Raw genomic sequence first — 8,934 nt, 5'->3', positions numbered from 1 at the left:
GGTTCCATTTTGTTCCGTTCCCGTTCCAGCTCCCATTCCGTTCCTCTAGCTCTCGCTGATGTTGGGAGTAATTAATTCGCTCTTCTCCAAACATTTTACGCACTGCTTGCTTGCCTTTTGTCCTCACAGAGATCCTCTCGCTGACAACTTTAAGTCGAAAGTTGTCCGGAAAAGAACGCAAGAACTTCGGAGCTCAACCCAATCAGCGAAAAACTTAATGCTAAAACAGCACCAGCGCAGCCCACAAAGTTATCTTTGGCCTGCGAGCTGAATTATTGAGCAAAGTCCCGCACAAACAAAGCATAAATAAACTAATTTAAGTTTCCCTCCCAGAGCAGCACCAGAAATGAGTGCCTCTGTCTCTGTCTGTCTGTATGTCAGCTTTTTTAAGAATTTTTTTGTTGGCAGAGCAGAGAGCGAGTGTCCGAGAGTCCAGCGTTCAGCGTTCAAGCCGCGACTCGGCCAATTTGGCACGCAAAAGAGATTTCTCTGAGAGAACTTTATCATCATCCTCAGCCTCAGTCTCAGCAGCAGCAGCAAACAAATTCCAGTTTCGTGCAGACATTTTATTATTACCCAAGAAAAAAGAAGTGTTCCTGGATATCTAAATTTTGGCAAGTTGGATTTTTGTTTTCGGCTGCGCTCTCCGGGCTGATGCCAACGTCAACCGTCAACGCATTAGTGTGTGGCCAAGTCAAGACCCGGTTCAAAGTTCAACATTCCATTCGAGCGAAGCATTCTCGGCATCCCCCGGCCACTGTCCGACAAGAAAAATTTGCATATTTGCGGTTTTTGCGGTGTCCGGCAACGCATGTGAAATGTTTTCCTTTTCCTTCAGCTCCTCCTGCGGCCCTTTTTCCGGGACGCTCTCACGTTTCTCTTGCGCGTGCCTGTGGGTGTGTTGGTGTGCGTGTGTGTGTGTTAGTGTGAAATTTAACGCCACGTTTTTGTCGCATTTTTGACCCAGCAGCCACTCGTCCACTCGTCCACTCGTCCACTTTTTCGGCCATAATAGACTCTGCATAGAAAATGAGACCAGTAATTTGATGGCACCACATTGTAGCCAAAATATAGGCAACCTGTGGTGGGTCCTAACCTTGCTACAGCTATATCAGACTATGGTGCAGGCTGGGCTCGTGTGTTTTAGATAACATTTCATGGATATTTGCTGCGGGGTTCACAGTTCTGCACAGTTCATGGCTCACTTTGCGGCCAAAGAAGCTGATTTCTCACTAAATTCAGTCTCCGCTCTCAGCTTTCAGCAGAAAACTGTGGAATTTAGTGTTAAGAAACATTTTCCTGGCTCCCGAAAACAATACAATTTCTAAAAGTAAACTTTCACCTGCAACTCTACCAACTCGCAGCCAGCCTCCGGCTCCTGCCTTAGCAATCGACGCGGCGCACTTACCCAGAGTTCGCGCTCAATCAACCCTGTCTTGAGCCCACTTAACACGCCCGGCACCTGCCTCACTCGCAGTCGGGCAACGCGCTTTGATTTATTTGCCACACCCCCCCGCCAGAGCCTGGCTCGACAATTGGCTTTGCGGCTACTTTGGGCCTACACAGCCATGTAATGCTATGAGTGGGCGTGCTACACGGTACATTTCCCCCATCTCTGTGTGATTGTGTGTGTGTGTTTCTGTGTATGTGTTTGCACGTGTCAACAGTTTGGCAAAATGTCCAATGCTGCGCCGGGGAGTATGTTTCTTGTATGTATTTAAGCCTAAATTATTAAGCGAATGGCAGGAGACTGCGTACCGCAGTAGCGCAGTGTGTGTCACGGCACAAACAATATTGCTTTCCCATAAACGAGCACTTGAAACTAACACACACGCAATACAAATACAAATACAAACACAAACACACAAGCACAAAATGGGTCGCAGCAGCAATTTCATGAGTCATTTAACCGAGTTGTGTGGATGCGAACGGAAGCGGAGCGGCAGAGCGAACTGCAAAGAAGAAATGAAATGAAATGAGGAGCGGCACCCACAAGAAGAAGGATCGATGAATGTTTCGGCACATGATTATGTTTATGAAACCCGGTCTCTGTGTGTGTCTCTATGTGTGTGCGTTATTGGACATTCATGCTGTTGAAGTGCGCACAAAAACATAAACACAAAATCGAAATGGAAAGGCAGGGATAGCCCATCGAGGGTGCGACGTTTTGGGTACCCTTAAAAATCGATCCTTGCCAAGTAAGTTAGTCGCATTTTGAACAGGATTCAAGCAGCAGCAGCAAGCCATTTGAGGCAAGTATTAGCCATCAAATCCTTGCTTGTATCCTAACATCCGGTCAAGCCGTAATACCCCAATGCCAGGGTATACAAAAATAAAAACTTGCAACGGATGCGAATGGCCAGTGCCGGCTTAGTCCTTAACAAAAATGAACAAAAATGTGCGTGTGTTTGTGTGTGCTCATAAATACAAACAAGAGACCAGCCCGAAGAGTACAAACGGGGTGGGGTGGGGCGGAACGGAAACACGCAACATTCACATCCGCTTTTGCCTTTAATCTGAAGCTCATTTTGACATCCACAACGAGGCAGATGCAGAAGGAGACGGTACAGAGGCTGGTGTACTGTTATCCTGGCTGCCCAGGACTGACCCAAAAGTGCGGAAATTAAAACATATGTATTTATAGCCCCGCAAACACATGGGCGCTCGGATCTCGTATATCTCTCCATCTAACTGCAACAGGGAAAAGTAACAAGAAGAATACACCGCCTCAAGCTTAAAACTTAGCCCCATTTTAGGCAGAGAAACCTTTATGCTGACAACAATAACGACAGCAGCCACAGCTAGGACCAGTACAAAAATATGCATTTACACGAAGAAGAGTACGGAGAAGGCAGTGTGGCAAGTGTAGTGAAAGCAGCTCTGACGTATATAGATAAACAATATACTAGAAGAGTTTTTAAATAATATGTGCATCAAACAGTACACAAAATATTCATTAAAAATAAGAAATTATTTGAAAAGTGATACAACAATTTTTCATTAATTTTTTGTTGAATTATTCCTGTATTTTTCTATTTTCCAATTTTACCCACACTTTATGAAAAGGACACTGCTCTTTTGAATTTCGCAAAGCATTTTAGAAATAATCCAGCAAACAGCATTTCAATTTTGCCAACTATTTCAACATAAGTATCTTTAAAAATATTCTGCTTAACTATTTTTTCCAAGTGCCTCAATGTTTCGAAATATTTGTGCAGCATTTCATTAAGCAATTTAGAATTTCAGATATTTAGTTGATATTTTTGCTCCTACTGTGGAAATATTTTTAATATATTTCAAACCCTTTTTTTTCTTCATGTGCATTTATTTGTTTCCTAACAAACATTCGAGAGTATTCGAACTGTATTAATGTTTGGCAACAAAATGTTTGCTCCCAACTGCAAGTTTTTACTTGCACATGGACTCCAACAGGACCGCACGCTGCTCCTCCTCCTCGAAAGCAGCTAAAACTTTTCAATCCCAAAAAAGGAAGATGGAAACGATTGCATTTGGACTGCCAGGCCACACAAGAGAGCACCAGGAGCAGACCCAAGTGCTGGTCAAGTTGAGACCGCTTATTCCTCTCTTGGCCATTTTGGTTGCAATAATCCGCTTTGCCACGCCCCCAAAGTACCAAGCAGCAAGCAGGTTAAAGTAGAAGGCAGAAGGCAGAGGCATCAGCAGACTCAGACCCAAGCTAAGTGCTTGTAAAATTACTGTTTGTGGATTTTCAAATGGAAATTAATTTGCAGCAAGAGATAGAGTTATGAAAGAGAGACGGCAAGACTGCATAAACGACTGAGAGACTAAAGTACGAGCATTTGTGATTAAATGAAGAGCCGAGCGATAAGTCAGCAAAAAGCATTCAAGAAAATTAATTTAAGTTATTGGAAAAACCAAGGCAACGTTAAGCACTTTGAAAGGTTTATGAAACTGCCACAAATCTGTTTTAAATGTTTTATATTTTAGTTGCAAATAAGAGCATACAAATTACATACTTGTAGTATGTGTAAGTACAGTTCTACTTCCTAGCAATAGATTTTTCTGGCCCTAAATGAACCCTACACCTCCCTCGTTTTTGCTATCCACTTAAACCGCATTGCGGCTAATCCGAAAAAAAAACAGTTTACCGGATTAAGTATACGACGTGCGGGCCAATGACCGCTGTGGCTAGCAAAAGGAGAAGCGAAACCAAGCGAGCGAATACCCAACATTGTGTTCCTTCTTTTCTCTTTTATCTTCCCGCTCTATAATTTCATTTTAATATGGCAAGAAACTTCTCTGGCTGTTTGGCTACCCTTTTTTTCGCCCTGGCCTCCCGCCGAGTGCTGGGCAAAAGTTTTAATTTAATTATAGTTCCATTTGTGGGCAGTGCACATATGCGTGATTGGGGCGAGAAGGAGGGTAGTGGGATATAGAACAGACACGCATAAGACTGTGCGGATTATGGGCCGTAATAAATGTCGGTACACACGTAAGCAACTGAGGCAAGTCTCAGCCTTTTGTATTTGTTCAACCAAAGATACCCAAGCAATCCACACACACACGGACAGACAGACAGAGAGCAGCACTTAAGCCGATAGAGTTGAATGTTGCAGTTGCAGCATAGTCCAAAGTTTTACACACACATGTATATCCTCCACTATATGTACTCCTTTTTTAATGCTGATTATCTTTGGGCGCTCTCAGCTGGTAACGAAATCTAATAAAATAAATTTTCGGTGTGGGTAGATTTTGGATGGCCAGCAGCTTGGCCTTAATTAAGCACTAGCCCGGCCTGTGCCAGAATCAATATGCTGAGTGATGGGTTTTATAATATATTTTCATATGTCAATATTTATGGAAACCACATGAAAGAGCCGCCGCTTCACTCACTGACGCGTCCTTGCCCCCATTTATTAACGCTTGGTCTTGCTTCCTCGGTCACTGCTTGTCACTGATTTATCACAAGTGTCCTGCTATAACAATTCAATAAGTTTTCGGAACCACATAGCACTGAGAATCCTAAAGAGAAATGAAGAGAGTGAGAGATACAGGGAGAGACAGAGTGAGACTGAGAGTGGAACCAAAAATGTATTACGTCCATAAACTGCAGCAGCCAACACACACACCGACAGCGAACAACAAGTTTACACAGAACGCACACCCCACACCCCCTTGCACCCAAATAGCCCCCACATCCCTGCAGTCCTTGTGTGACAGCTGTTTTTTTTGTCAGGCACCAATTGACCGGCTGACTGATGATGCGGCTCTCCACTCGGCTCAGCTTTTTGTTGCCTGATATTTGCATATGGATTTTGGGTTGAATATAAAATGGATATGGTTACGTCGCCATAAACAAACAGATGGGACAGGCCGAGAAGAACTCACCTTGCCATCAAAAACATGCATAAATGGAAAGCCAAGTGAGGGATTTCTATGAGCTGCTTTAAGTGTCCCCTTTCCAGTCACTTATGGTAATCGAACTACTTTCCAGCCTTCCCTTTTCCTCACATCATTGATCCATCATTAGTAATTTGATCTTTGCCAGCCATTCTTGAAAGACATTTCTCTGCTATTTCCGACTGAATTATTGACTGATTACCGCACCCAAACCTCAAGCTGTTGCCTGCAGTCAATTGAATTGGCCCAACAGCCGCTTGATTGATTCGACGATTAATTGTTTGACCTGCTAAAGGAAATTAGCCTCAAAAGCTAACGCACCAAGCCACAGCACATGCATGCCACAAACAGGTCATGCCCCATCCCTGCTGGCCACATCCAGCCCAGCCCCACTGCCAGACCACATTTAGTTGTTGCGACTAGCGTTAGAGGTCACACATTGCGCACCAGAGCCATAAACAGTCTATTAACACCTAGAGTGCCGTACAACTGGCGCATTATATGTGCCTCCCCCTTCCACTTACCACCAACCCCCAACTATCTCATTCCATTACGCCATGCGATTGCAATTTGCTGTTGCAGCACTCGAAAGCTGCCAAATTACACATGGATGGAGCAGGTGGAGAGGAGGAAGCAGGTGGAGGATCTCGAGCAGCAGCAGCAGCAGGGAGAGTGTGTGCGAAAACTTATGTATATAGGAGAGGGAATTATATAGCCTGGACATAATATATGAAACATTATGATGCCGCTGCTGCTCGACACGACAGCGGGAGCAGCAGGAAAACTTTCGCCAACATAAAACAATAAAAGTTTTTCGCTTATTGCCCACTTGTCCTTGAGTGGTTTTGCATGAAGTCCCCGGCGCAATATCACTATGGAGAAACTGAATCTCCTGGCAGTTCTCAGTGCGCGAAACTTTTCGTCAATAAAATATATGTATGTAGCACAGTTTCCAGTGTCCATTAGAGCAGCCTGAGGGCTGATTGGGGCTAAGGAGAGGAAGGTGCAGGATTCGAGCTGGTTTGCTGGCCTGCCATGGTATTGATTTTCCATCAGCGTGCGCTCAACTGTTTAACTGTGTTCTAATATATATTAAAAAAGAGAGATGGCGGCGTTACTTAATGCGACATAACAGCATAAGGGGCTCTAAAGTATGGCAGCAGAGGGAGGCACATCTCTGTGCAGGAGGCAGCAATGTACGGCGACATAGAGCTATGTACAGGCGGCAGCTACGTCATGTAAACCAAGTACCAAGTGATGTGTAAGGATTGGCATTTATTATGCCTGGCCTACATGTCGCATGATTAATCCCATTTCATCATGTTATCGCTCATGTTACAGCTTCGAGGCAGTTCATTCTCGCTCGCTCTCTGCTGCCTGCGTTTCCTCCTTTGTTCAGCCATGAAAAATGGTTTTAGCCTTTGTTTAGTTACTGGCCAGCCGGTATTTGCCTCACTTTCTCTTGCCCATAATTCATGTCCCATTTTCTCGGTCAAGGTCCCGAGCCAACCCCCCCAGCCAACTCTCACCATTAAAACAACTCAATTAACAGTTGACATAATATGCTTTAGTTTTCTTTTAGTTTTATTCTTTTTCAGTTTTTCTTTTTTCTTTCTTTCTTGCTTCGATTCGCATTCATTCTTTAGATTTTGTTTTGTTTGCACATTTTAAATTCTTACACTTTAAAAAGATTTCTTTTTATAGGGTTTTTCTGCCTCGTTTTCATCGTTTTCCTTCCGTTTATCGTATTCTGCTCATATTTCATTGAAAGTTACTTTCAACTTTTTACGTTTGTTTAGCTTTAATAACATTTTTTTAATTCAAGTTTTTGGTTTTTTTGTATCAGTTTTTTCGGGTGTTAAATAAACTATTTTTCTTTTTCTTTAATTTATATTTATATATATATATAATATTCTTTTTATATTAGTTTTTATAAATACACATTTACATATACAATAATTTACTTCAGTTTTATGCGTTCTAATTAGTTTTCTGTTTTCTGTTTGCTATTTTCGTTACTTGTCTTTTCCTTACTTTTTTTTGGGTTGCTTAGAATTTAAGTATCTAAATAATTTGTCGAGGAAATATTCTTTGCCAAATTTTCGAGGAAAGTGGAAATATATCCAGAGAGAAAGTCCTGAAATATTCCGCATTGTGAGTGTGTGGCGTGGATGACAGATTATCCAACTGATTGACAGCAATTTTTGCAATAAATATCGAATGGCCATAAAACGCCTCATCAAACACACAATGCGAATTCTAATTTGAATTCTGTTTTTTTCTGAATAGAATTTTATCTGAATAGATATTGAATGTGTGTGTTTGTGTATTTTGCCCTGTCGATATTTTACATGGTAATTGGAAAAAAGCTTATGGAAAATACATATGTATTGGGCTGTATGGTGTTTTTTTTTGGTTTTATTTTCGGGTTTGGTTTTGCTTTCGATTGGATGCCTCTGATTACTGTTGCTGATTTCAATAGCTTTTTTTCTGTTTTCTGTTTTGTGTGTTCCGGTTACGGTTTCTGTTTTATTTTATATTTTATTTACTGCTTAGCTTGATTAATGAAACTTTTCCTTTTTTCCTTTTGGTTTTTTTTTACTTTAATTTCTATCAATAGTTTTTAGCTTTTTTTATCTGTAACGCTTTGTTAATGTGCTTCGGCATATGCACAACACTGAAATTGATTTTATTTCGTTTACGCCTATTTGATTTTTGATTACCTTTAATGTGTGCTCGATGGCAAAGTTTGTTTTGTGTGGATGATAGAAACTATCCTGACAAAAGCGCAGAATTTTAGAAGAAAATACACAAAATAAAGAACAACTTTGGTAGAAAATACAGATAGAAACAAAAACACGAAAGGAGAAGAATTTTAATTAAAAAATAATGGAAAAAGCCTTTGAAATGTGAAAAACAGTCGAAGAAATTAAAGGAAATTCCAGTTAGAAATTGGTTTTAAAATACCTTTTACCCATAGCAGTTTTATTTTGTATTTTTCTTGTGTATATTTTAACATTTTACTTTACTGTTTTTTAGAGTGGTTTTCTTTATGTAACACTTGTTTAATTTTCGCATTTATTAACAACAAATAAATTTATGAAATGTGCAACAATTTTCCATCTATGCCGATTGTATCCTATACTCAAACCGTTCTCTTTCTTACCTGTCCTGTCCTGTCTGCTTCTCTGCACGTTGGTTAATACTCATACTTAACGTTTTATTCAAATTTTTACATTACACAAAAAACGAAACTGAATAAGAACTTATTCCGAGGGTTATTCTTTATGTATTTTATGACTTAGTCTATAACCATTTAGATGCAGCCAAAAGGAAAATAAAGACACACCTCACTTCCCTCTATATCGTCTCTCATTTTGCTTTAAATTTAAGCTACATTTTCTCCGGCCCTACCCTCTCTCTAGCTTGAAGTTTCTTTTTTATATTTTACAGTTTTTTCCACTTGTATTTCTAGGTGTTGGTTTTTTGTTTGTTTTCGTTTAAGCTGTACTTGAAGATGGTTTTCTATTTTTTTGTTTTTTCTGATTTTTA

This window comes from Drosophila subobscura, chromosome O, assembly GCF_008121235.1.
Source record: "Drosophila subobscura isolate 14011-0131.10 chromosome O, UCBerk_Dsub_1.0, whole genome shotgun sequence".
Lineage (NCBI taxonomy): Eukaryota > Metazoa > Arthropoda > Insecta > Diptera > Drosophilidae > Drosophila > Drosophila subobscura.
This window is presented reverse-complemented; position numbering follows the sequence as displayed.